The 20,427-nt window shown below is 30.9% G+C and overlaps 1 protein-coding gene across 1 annotated transcript in view; it reads left to right on the top strand.

The window, feature by feature from the left end:
- Positions 1–20,427, top strand: part of LOC148307725 (uncharacterized) — a 163,593-nt gene that overhangs the window by 56,184 nt on the left and 86,982 nt on the right. The gene's annotated exons all lie outside the window — the stretch shown is intronic.

Below are 20,427 nucleotides of genomic sequence, written 5' to 3'. Positions count from 1 at the left end.
CACTGCTCTACTGCACTATCAACCCCTATGGAAACAGGTCAGTAATTCAGCGAAAGATTTATATCATATTATTTTCACGTGGATACTTATAAGATTCGATGGATATTTTACACGGTAATCATTTTTCCACTTATACTTAAGAGTCAGTCCAGGGTAATATTGAATAAATATAAAAGTGAAAAAATCACTTATATTTATTTGATCCCCTTCTGGGAATCGAACCCGAGACCGGAGGTACAGGAGCCCAGCGAACTGACCATTACACTGCGAAGACGGCCTTATAATTAAGGTGGAGTATTCGGTTGTTGGCGAGTGCATCTAATTCAGTAAGCGACCGGCTGTGAAAGAAGCCACACGTGGACTACGCTTTTGCCTATTTTATCTGGGGGGCCTATTCCTCTCTTTGTAATATGTAAAATGTTATATTATATGTTACCTGTAATAATTTTGTAATATATTACATAAAATAAAATATAAAAACAAAAAAACAAATATACCTATATATGCAATATTTATTATGAACGTATTAAAAGATCTATTGCAGTGCAATAATTTTTACTTAATTTATGTTGTAAAAATAGCTTTTAATATGTATTATTAGTATTTATTAAAAATTCGCTACTTTTTTATTTGAAAAAAATACTTTATAAAGGTAACATATGTAAATGCGTTTGCGTATACAACTCCCACCAAAATTTTCACGCATCTTTTTGAGCGACCGGCCCTTAACAAGAATTTAAACGAAACCTGACTTGAAATATGTAGATACGACAGTTGCGAGAATATTTGTCTTGCAGCGCAGGGAGTATAAAATGCACATACATCAAAAGTAAAATTATGAAAATATTCAAATATAATCCTTCTTGCACCTTGGGCTGATCAATCAATCCTACGGACGCGACGTGATCAAATGTAAAAAAGACATGCAATTTTGAACAACATATGATTTATACAACCGTATATTGCCCTTGTGTTTCCAAAAGGTTATGCTTAAATCGAAGGTAAAATTGGAAAAAATTTCTATGAAAAGTGTTGGTTTGAAACGTTTAAAAATAAAAACAAAATTTTGAATCAACATAGATGAATAAGAATATGCAAGCTTGGGTATTTACAGGGCTTGCGACCTATCATTGGCTGGTTTGAGCAATCACTTAATACAGTGTAACATACACCATTCTACCCATGTTTGACAACCACACTCCTTAAATTTTTTGTACTCATAATTCATATGTACATCGTTTCGAAAACGCTTTTTATTCGGTAGAGACATTTTTAAATGCATGCAAGATACGTACCGAATTATTTTACATACTGAGAGACGTCTGATAAGATTTTAAAAAAAATTGTGGTGCTTTTAATTTGACGAGTTTGTGAATAAATACATAAAATACAATATTTGGAGTGTGTCAATTTATTTTCACTTGTTCGGGATCTGATCCAATTTCGAGTTATTTATATGCAATAAAACATTATAAGTATATAAATTTATAAAATTACATGTAGTTGATCTTTTCAATCAAATCATATATACAATATTCTATAATTTGAATAAATTGGTTTCCATTCATGTATATAAAGGTGAATGTTACACAGTTATAAAATGATTACTTAAACCAGCCAATATTAGTTTATAAGCCCTGTAAATGCCTAGATGTTAATGTTTCCAGACTAAATAAACTTCCTCACCTTTTTTGAGATATCAATAAAAATCTTCATAAAAAATGACACTATGTTTGCATCGGTAATAATTTATACCATCCGCAAAAATAAATAATGATGCATCGAGATAATCGATTTTTATCGTTATTCATAATCGTACATCGACAATATAGGAGCGCATTCAGCCCCTGAATTCAATTTTGGTTTACACAAATAAAGATCTTTGCATTCAAGGTATCCGAATGCCCTGATTATGCTTAGCAAACCAATGGTTTTCAAACCATGGTCCGTGGTACCAATAAATGTGATATTATGGAAATTCTTATTTTTGATGCACATATTTTTCTTTGAGTGTAATATCTTTTTATAATAAATGAAAAAAAATAATGTCCCTGTCCTGTATTTAATATGAGAGTTGAAAAAAACAATATGCAAAGAGTTTTCATTGTATGCTTTATAAGTACATTAATAACGCTTGATTTGAAGTAGGTATTCTAATTTTGAAATCTAATTTTATGAATAGGTCATTTGTTAATATAATCCAAAAGGAATATATCTCAAAATATGGTATTACGTCCCAATTCCCCTAGACTGTTATATTTTTTTTTAAATGAACAATCTTGGAATGAACAAATACATATCATTCATAAGTTTGAGGCAAACCCAAAGTTAGTGTTTTAAGGATATATTTTTTCTTTATTGAAAAGAGTACTCTTAAATACATATCATTCATAAGTTTGAGGCAAACCCAAAGTTAGTGTCTTAAGGATATATTTTTTCTTTATTGAAAAGAGTACTCTTAGCTTATATGGGTTCATAGTATAGGTGGGTAAGATCAGCTCGTTCCGAAAATCCGCTTCAGTGGATCTGTATCATTTAAGTGATTCATTCACGAAGACCGGGTCAAAGGAACTATAGATCTTTCATTGGACGAGAAGGGTGAATCTTAGATGACTCGCTAATTACTGGGTTCACTGATAAATTCTGGAGTAAGGAGTTAGTAAAACGGAATCGGATTTTTTTTTCATCCAGACCATTTTTTTATTTTATTAAATGTATTATACCCCTTCGCTCAGAAATTTTCCCTGTTGACGGGAGAGTTAAAATTATCGATTTTGATATCGTGAAACCATAAACAATATTTTAGACCCTCGATCTACAGTTAATCAACGACTCAGTAAATCCACGAACCTGTAATTCACTAAACCAGTAAACGGGTCAGCGTTAGAGAACAAGATCCACTCGAAATTGGGTCACTCGATCAATATGAATGAACTGGTCGTTAAGATCCGGTTATTTTCGAACGACCCAGATCTAGTTATAAGGTCTCATTTTCACTATCATTCAAACCCTTATCTGCACCCCAATGGTGCACATGGCACTGCATCATATAAATGTAGTGTTATCTTAATCGATAAAACATGAAGGAAAAAGTGATCAGCCCTCCGCTTCAGGTACCAGTCCAGGGTAATATTGAATAAATATTAGAGTGAAAAAAATCATTTATATTTATTTGACCCCCTCCCTGGGAATTGAACCCGGGACTTCCAGAATGGTAAAGTGCTGACCAATACACTAAGAGGCAGACTGTTATAAGGTCTGGGCAATTTTTTGGCATGTTTGAGAATCGGCGGCGGGCGATTATGAATTTGGTCGTGATTCCATAGTTTGCATCTTCTTCAAGCCGCGGCGGGCCTCAACTAAACCGGTTTCGGCGCCGCCGAAGGCCAAAAGCAGGTCGTTTATTTATTATCAGCTCACGCTTGACCAGATGCAGTCTGCGGAGGTGTCTCTGTCAATTTTCCGTCCCGACGATTCGAATAACTCGATACTTCCTGCGTAGGACTAAGCAGCACTGTACGCCACTTGGGAAATCACATTGTGAGCGCGAAAGCAATGCGCGGACGACAGCTACGCGTCGGATGACGGATCGGAGTAGTAGACGCAAGGACTATTAGTTTCATTAATCGATTCGGCAGTCACTTTGTGGTAAAATATATCCATTTTAAATTCAAGTTTTACTTAGTAAATACCACTATTTCATAAAATCTACTGTGACACGTGTTTCGATGCATTCCGCATCATTTTTAAACACCGTATACAGTGTTAAAAAATGATTCGAAATGCATTGAAGCACGTCTGATAGTAGATTTTAAGAAATAGTGTTATTTACTAAGTAAAACTTAAATAAAAATGACCTTTAGTTTACCAACTGATGACGTCTGCCTTTCATAATAGTTCAAGTACCGTTTACCAAAATAATGATAATCATTTAAGTATTTTGTTGTGACGTAGGTACATACACATCCACACACACATACATCAAATTTTTAATCAGAATACATCATCGGACCTTAATGATAGTATTTTTTTAACAATAAAAAATTTCAACTATGAGAAAAAAAATAATATTTATGAATTGAATTACCTTACGTCCAAGTGACTCTAAGGTGATATCTAGATTCTACTAAGTAAGGTCGTTAAATGAACTATATCGCACCTCTTCTCCACAAGGGTATGAAGAGAGAATATAACGTCACACCAATCTGTCTTTGAAAACAAGCTTGGCCTCTTCCGCATTCACGCAACTTCTCATATATACATACCCGCCGATTATTCCGACTCCTGACTTCAAGTACTGTACTTACTGACTCACTTGACCATGCATCAAGTATGTCATTATATTGAAAGGACTTTGTATTTAATGGGATAAATGTATAATGTTTTTACTGGTCATGGTTTTACTGTCCTGGTGTAGAATATTATTAAGAAGAAACGTGATAATATTATATATTTATATATATATATATATATATATATATATATATATATATATATATATATATATATATATATATATATATATATATATATATATATATATATATATATATATATATATATATATATATATATATATATATATATATATATATATATATATATATATATATATTTAAGTAAAGAATTAGTTATTTGAGAATGAGTTTCTAAACGCAAGCGATTTGTCGGAATTTTTTAACCTTTTCATAGCCGCAAATAAATTACGCCGCAGTGCTCAACAGGCCAAGTATTTTTTTGAAAAAAAAAAGTTGTCTAAAGATTTTTTTTTGTTGTTTTTATTGAATTATAATTTACTTACCAAATATTATATCCCGCATCGATTGTTAGAGTTTTATTCTTGAAGTTAAACCAGTTTCAAATTTTCAGGGTTGTCACACTAAGTCGCACACGCAAGTTTTTATTAAATTTAATATTAACACACAACTATTATTTATCAATGGAATATTTTAAAATAATAAGAAAAACACAAAAAAATTGAGCAAAATAAAAACCCCTGGCGTTCAAAACAATCGATTAAAATAATCAATATTTCAAGTGGTTTGAGTGGTAGCCCTAATGACATCTGTCAACTGTCAGCTGAAAGTGATACCGATAAATCACTTAAAAGTATTTAAAAACTTTATAAAATATTTTGTGACAACTTCAACTGATGGCAATGTATGTTCCGTTTTTGACAGATTGTCAATATGAGTTAAAACTGCGGAGTAATACGTCATCAAAAGTACTGACGAGATATCTCGTCTCTGGCCATACGGGCACTCCGCCATTTGCCGAGATATCTCGTCTCTGGCAACCATCGGGTTAACACGAGATAAAACAATTCAGTCTTGTGATATTCCTTATTACACCTTTACTGGAGCATTCTGTAAAAACTGGATCAGACAACATCGGAGTGAAGGGAACAATTTTTACTCTGGCCAATTATAAATACAGGATTCATCTTAATAAATTAAATAAATTCATAATAAAAATTAAGCAAAATTATAAATTGAGAATGCTAACACAGACATACATATCTTGGTGGAGTTGCGTAGTATTGTGTAAAATAATAAGATATCGGCAATTACATTTGGAACTCGTGATAACTGGTATCATTAAACATATGAGAGTAAGCTAGAATTTTTTCGTTTTGTATCAAATAAAGAAGGATATTAACAAATAATTAAGGTTTTACATTTTTCTTGTTATGAAAAAAATATTATTTTATATCATGAGTTCATATTCTAAAAAAAAAAACAATCTAAAAAATTTTTTTTTTATAAATAATCAACGATAAGACTTAACATATGAATATTTTTGTAATATTAAATATCGGAGTAGTGGTATAAATTAATTAATAACAGATAATTGTACGTTATTTTTTTCTTCATATATCATGGGTGCTGGAATCACGGTAAAAAGATAACGCATCCACGACGTAGTTTTGGTAAACTAAACATTACTTGTATTTGGTAAAATCGATACCATATGACTTGTTGACAATACTTATCTAAAACCGGTTTTAAAATGGGGAAGTGATGAGAAATAAAAGTGTAGATCAAGTTTAAGTTATCTTCACTCCGTAGTTCGAGCTTCCACATATAATACCAGTCCAGGATCGGGATTTAAAAAAGATCTACCTAGGGTAGATAATTTAACATCTTGAATTCTCAAATAAATTGTAGATTATTTTACATTTTAACATCTAAAAATAACTTGGATAGTAAGAAAATGAGAGGAGAAAATCCAGATTTGTAAAAAAGTATTTGGACACCCTCCAAATGTAAATTTTAACTTTACGTCTATTCGGTAAAGTTAAAGTTATTTTAAAATCAAATATTTTTTCCGATAACATTAGCTACATGACTATATGGATGCACAGACTGTTTTCAAATGCTAATGATTAGAAATTATATGCCAATAGTAAACTTAAGTTTATCTTCACAGTGTAGTTGAATCTGTAACTTTCATTTGAAATCCTAGCCCAGTAATAGTAATAAAAGCAAAAAAAATTTACTTCAAAGTTACGTTTAGCTGGAGAAGTATGGAACGGATCAGATGAATTTAGAAAGATGATTTTTTTCTTTATTGACGGCCGTAGACAATTTGTACATTATATATTACATGTATAATTTATGAAAAAGGATATGTTTTCTCTTTTTAAGTATGTATATTGTCTGCCTCCGTAGTGTAATGGTCAGCACGCTCGGCTATTATTCTGGAGGTCCCGGGTTCGATTCCGAGGGGGGAGGGTCAAATAAGTGATTTTTTTCATTGTAATATTTATTCAATATCACCCTGGACTGGTACCTGAAGCGGAGGGCTGATCACCTTTCCTTCATGTGTAAACGATCAAGATAACGCTGCGTTAAAAGACGCAGTACCCTATGCACCATTGGGGTGCGGATAAGGCTTTAATTATTATTTATTTTTATTAAGTATGTATATTATTGGTTCGAAATGTACTTATCAAAACATGGATGTACATATAAAAAAACAAGGAATTATGTATAAGCCTGAAATATTGTAATTTTTATTGCTTTATAGTTAGGAAGTGACATATTTCAGATATCGATATTGTCAATCATTGCCGAGGTTTTGCATTGGGTGTATAAGAGTATTGAATCCATACACTGTCCGGCAAAACAATGTAAAAATATATCTAGAAGTGCTGGTTGACGATTCCTTCGATTAGTCCTGTATCATCCAGGACATCCAGGGGTTTAATGACAATCGTAATTTTTCCGCTAATATGCAATTACATTTCGAAATCCCTTCGGGGATATTTCAGTTCTTATTGTCAGTACGCGTGCAATATTCATTTTTAGTTCGTGCATACACACCGCATTAATGATACAATACAAAGTCGTGACCTGCCTCTATGGGAAGCATTTTATACGTGGAAATTAAGTCGTTGAAACTTAAAAGCTGTTAAATAGGGAACCCTTTTGTAGAAACGGTCACTCAAACGAGATTTTTTACACAGGCTCTGCAACGATTTATAATCAAAGGTAGAATCAGCTATTAATATATAAACTACTGTGGCAATACGTTAATTGATAGGTAGGTAGATACTCATACCAAAAGTATTTTTCCAAAATAAAATATCGTTTGCTTACGTATATAACTTCAAAAATACATATTATATTTAAATACAACATTTTGAGTGAGTCCTAATACTTGTTCACAAATCTGGATTTTCTCGATTATTCTATTGTATTAATTCTGGAGTATTATTTCGTCACATAGAAATGGAAAGAGTTTCTGCTAAACAAAAGCTTTCCTGATCTCACCATAGATAATTATTGTGAACTCGCGCATACTGTGTCACGAGTTCAATCAATGTTTCTAGAAGTTTCAAGAATTTGAGCAATGCAATTGTCAATCATGGGTGGAATTAGTGAATGATACACGTGTTTAAAGTCACTTAACAAAGCCTATGGCGGTCGTAAGCCCTGTAAATGCCCAGACTTCCATATTCTTCATCATCTAAGTTGGGATGTCAAAAAATAATGAATTGTATTTCAAAAAATATCAGTCAAAATATAATCATTTTTATCATCAGTAGGTACTGTTACAATCCCATTCGAAAAATGACGCTGCCATCTATTGAGATTTTAAAGTTAATAGTTTTCTCCACTTGAACAGAGAAGAGAATATATCGTAGTCGTGCAGAAAAAAGTGACCAACTAACAAAACGTAAAATGTTCAGCAGGGCCTTTTAAGTCACTTTTACTTGGCAAGAAAATAAACATCAATGCAGATAGTCATTTTTAACAAGTCAATATATTATACTTCCAATTTTAAAATCCTTTAGGATTTTTTTTCAGGGCAATATTAAGCAAGTAAAATATCAAATAATCAATGATCACGTTTTTGTTAAAAATGCACTTGGTCACTTCTCCAGTGTGACTACGATATTTATATTTAAATATTTATATATATATAAATATATATATATATATAAATATATATATATATATATATATATATATATATATATATATATATATATATATATATATATATATATATATAATATATATATATATATTATATATATATATATATATTATATATATATATATATATATATATATATATATATATATATATATATATATATATATATATATATATATATATATATATATATATAATATATATAAATATATATATATATATATATATATATATATATATATATATATATATATATATATATATATATATATATATTTATATATATATATATATAAATATATATATATATATATATATATATATATATGTATATATATTTTTTTAAATAGACTTACATAAAAAATCATTATTAAATAACTAATCCTTTATTTTATTATTTAATTTGACTTTGAACCTCTAACCATGCATTCCGTAAAGTAAAGAAATATGATCAATTGTCAAGGTAGGTTGATTTTTAATTTAACAGAAGAAACTTCGTTGTAAGTTATGGGCACTTCTACTCCCTCACGCGAGCCAAGAGGCCAAATGCTTCTGTAAAACAACAAATTCAAAACGAAAAAAACTTGCCGAATCTTTAATGGAAACGTGAATGAGAGAACGTGTAATTATATTAGGCGTCCGATGGATGCACTGCGTTAAAAAAGAGTATTCGTTAAGGCTTTGAGGTGTATTTTAAAATTACAAAGATTAACGTTTTGCTTGTTTTCTGTTTTTTTTTTTTAATACGGGCATCTCTTTCGTTGCGGCCTGTACCTGGGTCTTTTGCAACATTGTTGCCAAGTTGATGTGACTGACATTTAGCATTTACCGTATATGATAAAAGTGAGTTTTAAGCGTAGCGTTCGTCGTTTTCGGTGTGAGACCATATTTCTTTAAAAAAAGTGTTTTTAAAAGATCAGTCATACTTGTAAAATCTTTGTAACGAATGCATTTTTTTCCCGCCTCTGTAGTGTAATGGTCAGCACGCTCGGCTACCGTTCTGGAGGTCACGGGTTCGATTCCCAGGGGGGTTAAATAAATATAAGTGATTTTTCCACAGTAATATTTATTCAATATTACCCTGGACTGGTACCTGAAGCGGAGGGCTGATCACCTTTCCTTCATGTGTAAAACGATCAATATAACACTGTGTTATATGAAGCAGTGCCCTATGCACCATTGGGGTGCGGATAAGGGTTTATTTACATTTATTTACTTCATTTTAATTTTGTACTGAGTTTTCTTGGTGCAACTGAATTATAAAAAAATAATAGTTTTTTTTTCAAATACATTTTATTTCATAATCTTACCAGTCTGAAGATGTCGGTGACGATGACATCCAGACGCTGGTAAAATATTTTTTTTTGGAAATTACTATAAAGTTATTATTTTATTCTATAAAATTCAGTTTTACCAGGAAAAGTCAGTAAAAAACTTTTAAATTTTTTTTTATTAAATTAAAATTTGAAAATGTGTCATACTAGAAGTCTAGGCATTTGATTGGTTTACAACTAGTCATTGCCTGGTTTAAGTGATAACTTTATTAAACATGTTTTCGTTTGATTTTTCAAACTTGTATATATGCTTCGTAACAGCAATCATTAATACTCGTACGAAGCGCCATCTCTTAAGAATATCGAGGAAGTAAAAACAGAGAGAGAAAGACTCTCTTTATATGTGAGATTCATTGAAATAATTCCACGTATGTATTACAAAATGTCTGAAAATATTTAAATCTGTTTTCTCACTTTTCTTGACTAAATACCTTTTTTTCTTAAAATCTATTAGTACACGTGTTTCGATGCATTCCAGAACATTTTGCAATGGATCGAAATACGTGTCATAATAGATTTTGAGAAATAATGGTATTTACCGAGTGAAATTTAAATTAAAAATGGATATTTAATACCACAAAAATACTGCATCATTTAACGTTTTTTTTTATTTATTTATTAACGATGTATTGAATGTATTAAAATAATAGATTTGATATGTAAAACAAAGTGATATTGCGTGGGCTTGAACATTTTGTCGTACAATTTCTGATACACACACTCATTACTTTCGTACAATATTATCGAGTTTACACGAACAAGAATTGAACCCAGGATCTTATACTAATCAGATATTCATTTTATCGTTATACTATTCACATCGTCGATTCTGTTTCTTCGATACAATAATCAATTACTTTATTTATCTTTAACAAGTCTTTTTATTTCCTTTTTAAATTCATGTTTTTAATGTATACGCCTTCAATGTAAGTTTGTTATATGTATTACATGTATTATATTTACATATATATATATATATATATATATATATATATATATATATATATATATATATATATATATATATATATATATATATATATATATATATATATATATATATATATATATATATATATATATATATATATATATATATATATATATATATATATATATATATATATATATATATATATATATATATATATATATATATATATATATATATATATATATATATATTATATATTAATATAACAAACTAACTGGTTTAACTTCAAGAATAAAACTCCGGCACATAGATGCGTGACATAATATTTGCTTAGTAAATTATAATTTAATATAAAAGAAAAAAAAGATTTATAAAAAAAAAATGTATTTGGCCTTGGATAAGCACTGCGGCGTATTTTTTTTGCGGCTAAGTGTAGGCAGTAGAGATAGGTTGTAAGGTAAGCTAGACACTACTTAGTAAGGTAGGGTAGGTACTGGTTGCGTTTTTATATGTCACGCGGTTAAGTTAGTATAGGCACTGCTTTTCTGCCAATATGGAATGCACGCCCCTGCTTATTGTATACGTACTCGTATTAACTCGTTCATAACGCACGCCACTGCTAAATATACACGGTATGTTATGTATGCCAAAACTAGCTCATGGCTGTCTCACCACCGAGTAACGGGGGTGGCAATTCGTCAATCTCTACTTACCGTACCGGATCTTACCCTAAGATTAGGGATATAAAGGCACACGTGACCTCAAAGAAAATTATTCATGAGGAAGTAACCAGAGCCTCTACAGTGGCTTAGGATCTTTGGAGGGCATTTTCGTATTACAATTTTATCGCATGTCAAGTGGTTTTTATGTAAATTTAAACATAATTAAAAAAATTCAACATGCAAAAAATGCATTATTTCAAGGTTTCACGTATAAATCCTTCATACTTGTGATTACCCTACACACATAATAACCTAAAATAAATTTAAATCATATTTTCAAACGTTTCTCATATATGTGAATATAATCCAGGATTCGGACCTCACATTCAAATGGAAAGAGTCTGTGCTTCTTAAAAGCTTTCCTCATCCCACCATAGATGGCTTTTGTGAAATCGCGCATACCGTGTTACAAGATTGATCAATATATCTAGAAGCTTCAAGAATTTGAGTAGTGTGGTTGTCAATTATGGGCAGAATCAGTGAATGTTACAGTGTGAAATGTGATCAGTATTGTCATGAAGTTAATGACAGTACTTTTTTCAAAATAAGTATTAGTTTTTTTTACCATACAGAAGTAAACTTGAAATAATCCACGTTACGTACTTTCAAGGTTTAAATGGAATCAATTCCCTGGGCTTGAATAAAAATGCCAAATTAACAGGTAAATCACGTGTATAAAAGTAGGATAACTTTAAGCTTTCTTAGGGATTTTTTTATTTTAATGATTTTAGCATTTTAAAACCGGTTTTGTATTTGTATTGTCAGGAAGTTAATGGTATCAAAAAGATGATTTATTTGTATCAAATAAAAGTTAAGATTACCTAGAATAAAGTATGTTTATCTAGACTACGTACTAGTGAAATGGAAGGTCTGTTGACGACTGTCAACAGTTCGGCTTCTCCTGAAGTGTTTAACTAAGTAATAAGCAAATGCTGAGAAGTTCCTGATTGCCCCCTACTAGATTATCCTTCCAGTTTCCAACACAGATTGAAATAAAACATCCTTTTTTTAGTTGGAAAAATCGAAAATCCACTCAATGATATAAAAACCGTGTACATAATACGCAAGGTAAATAATTAATGCTCCCATAAAAAAAAACTACGTACTTAATACGTTAGCTTAAAATCCCTGTTTTTTACCTCGATATACTATTGTTTTTTTTCGCCATTTACTGACTTGAGTTGGAAGCTAATGATCTCACATCGAGAGGATGTAAACGCGAAAAAAACCTCATTGTTCACACTGTGCGTGTTCTGGCGGCGGTTAAACCTAACGACTCCTTTGAAATTGATGTCCTTCAAAGCCTCAAGTTTTCTGTGTCAGGAATTTCTAATAAGCCTATTAGGGCATCGAAACTCTATATGGTCCAATTATCGCTGTGCCGCAACATTGTATATAGAAACTGATGAGATTTTTACGGTTGCATTGTTCCAGTTTTCCGAACTATTCCTGCATTTTGATTGAAAAACACTTTTTTGTCATTACACGCAGTAAAAAAGTTCTTAATGTGATTTTTAAGGTAGGATGCATACCGAAGCACAAAAATAATCCAAATGGGAATTCCGTTTTTAACCGCTTAGATTTGAAAATCTTTAGAGGTGCTTAAATTGGTTCGACGCTTGCGTTCATATTTTTCAGATCATGCTTACCTACTCAGATATCTTCTTTATTAAAAAAATATTATAAACTGAATACAAGATTCATTTATAAAATAAATATAATGTTAATTCATAAAACAATTGTCACTGATTTTTTAAAAATAAAATAAACATTTTAGTATACTCAAATCAGTGTATGGAGTTCCAAAATAAACGCCAAGTCAATAAATAAAAACAAATTTACCTTACTACATAGTATTGAAGGAAGTAGCTTGAATTCGATAGAACTGAACAATGATGGTGTTGAAATGGACACTATCTCTTAGGCGTAATTGAAAAAGTCACATTAATAAAAAAAAGTAGAAAAATCATGATTCCGCTGAAATAACTCTTGGCTTCCAATATTTCTTGAGGTGATATTTAATAAAAACAAATTCAATATACATGTATTGATAATAACAAATAGAGAAGATATAGAACGACATATTTTCTTAGGAATTTTAAATCGTACCTGCTTATGGTAATTTTTTCCATGACGTGTTTTTTGTGACAAATGCCAAATATTTTTCACCTGAGATTTTCCTTTAGCAACATACGACGCAATCTCCGTATTTTCCGTTTGGATTTGCATGCGAAGTGTTATTCTCAAGCCAACCGTCAATTCTCAATTATTTTCCGTTGCGAATAGCCCTCTTGTCTCCGGTTTCGAGGTTCTTGGGGTTTCCTATAACTGCTAATAGAATTTAAACTCGACTCTTGTGCATAATCTGAAAAATACGGGCCATGAACCATTACCGCGGTAAAAATATGTAGATTTTATCTTATATGACACTTTACTTTATAATATCTCAACATAAATGAAGAAGAATATGGAAGTCTAGACATTTTTTAAAAAAATATTTTTTGGAAAACCAAAAGAATATTTCGACAAAAATAACAAATGATAAAATACAAAAAAAAAAACAATTCCAATTTAAGGTTTCCACCTGAGTAATCTAAAAATAAAAAAAATTGAAATAAACGGTCATAAAAGTATAACTGTAAAGAAAATTTCTTTAGCAACTGGTCAAATAGACAACAACAATATTTCTTTTAAACGTTTTAAAAGAAACATTATTGATGTCTTCACATATCGCAGGCTAGATTTAAAAATGAATTTTGGTGGGCTTTGGTAGGATTTTACATAAGTTTTTGTTTCTGGTCTGTGCTCCCGGGACTCTAAAATTGGTGAGTGATAAAAGCTCTGGGCAATCTACATAATTATTTAAAATTTTATACAGGAAAATAACATTTAAAGGGTATACGTCCCTCACAGTCTTGGTTAAGTGATCACTTTACCCACGTGTAACATTCACCAATTCTACGCATGATTGATAACCACACAAGTCAAATTCTAGCTATATTGATCAAATTCGTAACACTGTATGCGCGAGTTCACAATAGCCATCTTTGGTGGAATGAGCACAGCTTTTAGTAAGCAGAGACTCTTTCCATTTATATGGGAGGTGCGAATCCTGGATTAAATGCTAAATTACATACATGAAAAACGCCTGAAAAAATGTTGGAAATAATTTTAACCAGTTAAATTATATCCAACATTTTGAGAAGTTTGAAGAGTTTGAATAGTGTACTTGATAATTAGTGTAGCTTAGTTGACCAAAAAAATGCTACAGATAACATGATTCAAACCTGACGACGAAGAAAGCTGACCCTAACAGTCTATAAAGGGGATAAGTTGGGATGGAGCAAGGAAAAAGAAGTTTCTTTATTCAAAACTGTTATGTTTGTTCAATTAGTTTTTTTTTAAACCGTTGCCCAACTCGAAACTGTTCTTAAGTTTAACATTTTTTGGAAACAGTTTTTTTTCTTCATTTTCTATACCATATAAATGGAATACGTCAAAAGTGTACAAGGCTCTTTTTTATGCACGTTTTTTTTCCATATATCTTGGTACTTAAATGTATACTGATGCTCTTAAGTAACCGTCTCTCGAAAATCTGTGGTTTGAACTTGTTTCGATACCCGATCTTGACTTCCGTCACCGATATGTGTTAAGGACTATTATTTATTCGACTAAACTGTTATTTAGCTATTTCGATCACGGTTCAACACTCAACACTCAAAGGTATTATCAGAGCTCATATTACTGTTCTAAAGTGGCTTATAGTTTACACTAGAAATAACTGCACGTGCATAAGCAATACGCTTTGTGCTGTAGGGAAAATTCAACTTTATAGTTCCGGTAATAAATAATAAATTAATTTAAGTCGCGGTACAATAGTTTATATATTGTCCCGAATCAATCTCATATTGGTAGGTGTAGTAATCCTTTTGATTAAAAATTAAGAGAATTCTTTATTTTTATTATGCAGCGGAAGCTCACTGTGATTAAATATGTAATAATTTAGAAAAAAAAGTCGGAAAAAAACGCTTATTTATTAACCAACACACCGCTTCCCCGCAGGGGTAATTGAAGAGAATAAAACGCCACACCAATATATTATTATAAACAATATTCGCCTCTTCCACATTCATGCATCTCCTCATACATACCCACCCATTATTCCGACTACCAACCTGACCACTTTCAAGCATTTGAAATACTTGATAATGCTAAGTTTTCCTCGGTCTTCCTTAACTTCTATTACCAACGACATGCGCCTCATTAATTTGTTTTAGTATTCCTTCTTCGCTTATTCAATTCACATGTCCAAACTAAATCAACACACCTTTCTTAATTAAATCGATAACACTTTACATCAATAAAGAAATATATAACATGTAATACTGATAACGTTTATTAATATTTACATAATACATATTTACGCATAAACATATAGTATATATTCATATATATATTGAACCATATGTGTATGCGTTAATGTGTATTTATTGGTGTGGTATTTCTCTGAGCCGTTGAAACATTATTTGAAGCATTGCATTTGTAATCTCAAATATCGTGAGAATGTCAAAAGGTATTAGTGTCTTTTACATGAGTTTTGTATGGTAGACGAATAAAAAAAGCTATAATTTGTCTAAATGTTTCCATGTTATTTATTCCATAAAAAATACAAATGACGCGTGAAACAGTGCAAGCACGTATCGATCGACGGTAAACCTTCTTCAGCGTTAATTAGGGAACTGCCCAGGTTTGACAATTCAGAACTTTTTGTTTGGAGGGCTAACTTAGAATGAGATTCTGTCGACCGGAAAGCAACACAGGCGCCTACCGACTCCAACTCTGGAATAATTTACGGTAAACCGTAAACCACCTTGTTAAACTTTCTTTGACCAGAAGCGAGTTGGCGGTGACAGAACGGGAAATAAGTGGAGGGGGTTTGGTCAATGTGGAAAAAAAAACGAAAGCTCAGAAGGACGAAAGCTTCTTGCGTTTATGTACAGGACAGCGGTTAACAGATACACGCTGGTCGCGTTCTGCCCACATTGTTTTATGTTATTTTAAATCTCAATGTTTCTTTACATATATTTTTTGTAAAATCCTTATCCGCACCCGATAGGCATAGGGTACTACATCATATAAACGCAGTGTTATCTTGATCTTGTCAACATATGAAGGAAAGATGATCAGCCATCTACTTCAAGTACCAGTCCAGGGAAATATTGAGTAAATATTAGAGTGACAAAATCAGCTATATTTATTTAACCAACCTAGGAGTCCAACCTGGGACCTCCATAACGGTAGCCAAGCGTGCTGACCATTACACTACGGAGGCGGACATATACATTTAATAAATTTTATATGCTAGCTTCTTAATTTCAACTAGTTGAAATTATTAAAGTATTTTCTCACACAGAGCTTGGTACATGATAAACCATATACATATAATAAATATACAGGTTCATATGTGGAATGCATGTATGCAATATTAAAATTACACCCGTTTAAATGTAACATGGAATGCAAATATGATCAGATTATACGGTCTTATCATCCTGGGTGGTAAGCTTTTAATCATTAGTGTACAAGACCAACCATTTCGTTTTGAGATAACATCAAATTAAAGTAAAAGAAATAACAAATCTCTTTATCATTTCAAATCAAGGAATAACTCTGATTCGGTAGTATTGTACCTTGTGGTAATATGTTTATATTTTATATTTAACTTTTAGTTTTCGTAAACCAATTATTTATTAGTGGTATTTATTTACCAAGGAAAAGTTACATGTTAAAAAAGACTATGTTCATATTCATTTTGAGACTAAGATATAATTGCATTACCAAAATACACATTAAATACCCTTTTTATAATTAATAAATTTCCTTTTTAAATTAAACTTGACTTAGTAAATACCACTACGTCTTAAAATTTATTGTGACACGTATTTCGATGCGTTCCGCACCATTTTCTAACACCGTATGTGAAGCTAAGTCTTAATTCCTGTCACATACGGTGATTGAAAATGATGCAGAAGGCATAGAAAAACGTGTCATAAAAGATTTTAAGAAAAAGCAGTATTTTATGAGTACTTTATAAATTAAAAATGGATAGATTTTACCACAACTGACTACCGAATCAATTTACAACATTTTGAGTGTATCTATTTAGATACACTAATAAAGTACTAAGTATGCAAGTATTTACTTGTTCACAAATGTTGATTATCTCCAATTATAAGAGTTATTTTTCATATTATTTTTTGGCATCTCATCAAAGATGAAGAAGAATATGGAAGTCTGGGCATTGGGGCTGACGACCGTCAAAGGCTGGTTTAAGTGATCACTTTACACACGTGTAACATTCACCAATTCTACCCATTATTGACAACCACACTGCTCAAATTCTCAGAAGTTCTATGTATATGAACCAATTTTGAAACATTGTTCTTGCATCACTAGAACTTCGCTAGAGACATCTCGGCTGTCCAAATTTAAAACACAGTAAGGGACATTTTTTTTAAGTACGTTTTTTTTTTTGCATTTTTGGACTAAATAGAATCTACTTAGTCCAAAAATGCAAAAAAAACATACTACAAAAAAATGTCCCTTACTGTGTTTTGAGTTTGGACAGCCGATCTAATGGTGAGATGAAAAGAAGCTTAATATAAGCTTAATATAAGCCCGCTAATGCCCAGACTTTCTTTCTTTTTTCCAGAAATTCTTCTTCATCTTTGATGAGATGTCAAAAAATAACCGAATCAATTAATGAAAGAAGATAAAATTCAATTTGAACGTCATTCAAAATTCTTTTCAGTACGAACAGGTGTGATAAATGCAACAAGTTTTGATTATTATGTATGCAATTTAAACGTCCCGATGTTTTAATGAAGGAATTTAAGCATTCAAGCTTTCAACACGGCCGAAAGTGCTCCGACATCTCACGTCGAACTTCAATTCAGACTGTGGTACCCCCGAAACCAGTTTCGAATCGGAAACAATTAGTATGCATATTTTTCTCCAAACCAATTGATTCAGTTCATTCCTGATCACGTGTCATTAAGGATTATTAATTAGCCTTCAATTTTTCAGTTCAATTTTAATGAATTTAATTTATTTGAACTAAAGTGAAACCCAGATTTTACGTCCCCGGATTTGACATTTTCCCGCTAATTGCGTGTAATTATTTCAGTCCCGATATATTTTTTGTACAATTTTTACCCGCATTTACGTTTTTTCCCCCAGTTTACGTAAAAAATATCCTGTCATTCAAATTTTGACTTGATCTGTAACGCTTTTTTGTCATTATTTGCGATTATTTTACGTTTTTTGTTTACTTTATTCGCTAAGTCATTATAAACAAAACATTAAAAAAAAATTCACTACTCCAAATTTATACGTTCTCTTCATTTAGATTTTTCTATGCATAAGTCTTATTTACATGATTTTCACAAAAAAATAATACCCCGTGTTTACAGTTACCCTCCATTTTTGTTTTTTTTTTTCAGTCCCTTCAAAAACTTAAAAATGGGCTTCACTTTTTTTAATAGAAAAAGTTTGTTCATGTGTTGTTTTATAAAAATACAGGAAAAATCATTCGTTATCTTATTTTTTTTACTACAAATCGCCAATAACACACATTTAATTAAGGCTAGCTATGCTCGAATACGCGTTGCTGTGACGTAGACTGGTTAAATGGAAAAGAAATAAATAGGAGGCACGTATTTTAATGTACCATATAATTTTACAATCCTTTTAAAGCACTGAGAATATGAAAAAATTATGAAACAACAATGCATTCGATTTTTAAAAAATCCTGATTAATGAGAGCAGCTGCCAATAACCATGTTACCGCCATAAGCAATATCAAGTACTGCCTGTATTGCTATTAGTTTCAATAGATGGCGATCATAGATGAGTGGCTGAATGACACGACAAACTACCCATTTATTAAAAGAATTTATATATCAATGAATAATGATAGTTAGTTTTATTACATAATACTAAAAGTTCCCTTGACTAAATTTATAGATGTTTAATTAGTTTAATTAGATTCTAGATTTTTGAAATTGTGGTTCTATAAATGTTAGGAGGTGTTTTCCTTTGATTCCTGTGAGTAATTTTTAAAAACCCACATATGTAAGGATTGTGTAAGAATTTATTTGTGTGGTTGCCTATTTAGTTTGTTGAATATTTTCTTTGTATGGGAACATTGAGTATCATTTTCATAGCGGATTTTTGCGTATTGTTAGCACCATTGATTACTGCGTCACCCGTACCACCCTATCCTATTATTAAAACTGCAAAATAAACTGGCATAAAGCGCAATATATTTTCATATTTTTTTGTTGTTTTGTTTTTGGGATATAACGTTTTATTTTAAAAGTTTTAAATTTTTTTCCGTAATGGTTTTTTTAAGTCGTTAAAAACAAAGTCTGTGTGTTTTTGTCTTTTCAAAATTATATTTTGTTTATTTTAGATACCTTTTAGTACTATCCATATCTTTTTTCTTAATTTGTGGTAGTTACGTAGAATATTAGTGTAATTATTATTTTGAATTTTTATTTTGTCATTGGCGTATTTTGAGTTTTTAGTAGTTATTGAAATATATAATTCGTTTCAGTTTTGCTGAAGTTAAGTAGTTGATATCTGGTAATGTTTTATGCAGTTTATATATTTTTCTGCCTTTTTAGAGACTATCTTTCATGTGTTTTCTTGAATTAGTAGTACAGTATCATTCACACGATCGAACCATTAATATGTAAATTTCAAAGATTCGTAAATCCGTGCTTGGAAACTAAAATGTGAAATTATTTATGTTTCTCGCATTCGCATTTCTGCGTCATAATGTGCATTTAGTGATGGTTTCACGAAGAAAACATTTACCGCAATTATGTTTTTTATGTATTTATTTATTAATGTTTTATGAACATTTTTTTATTGAACATGTATATATTTTGTAAACAAAATATGTTTTAAAATATTAAAAGCAGCAAGT

This window comes from Brachycentrus maculatus, unplaced genomic scaffold (assembly GCF_059751285.1).
Source record: "Brachycentrus maculatus isolate JH-2025_06_01 unplaced genomic scaffold, ASM5975128v1 h1tg000191l, whole genome shotgun sequence".
In the NCBI taxonomy this organism is placed as follows: domain Eukaryota; kingdom Metazoa; phylum Arthropoda; class Insecta; order Trichoptera; family Brachycentridae; genus Brachycentrus; species Brachycentrus maculatus.
Note: the sequence above shows the minus strand (reverse complement) of the source record. Positions and strands in the feature narration are given on the sequence as shown.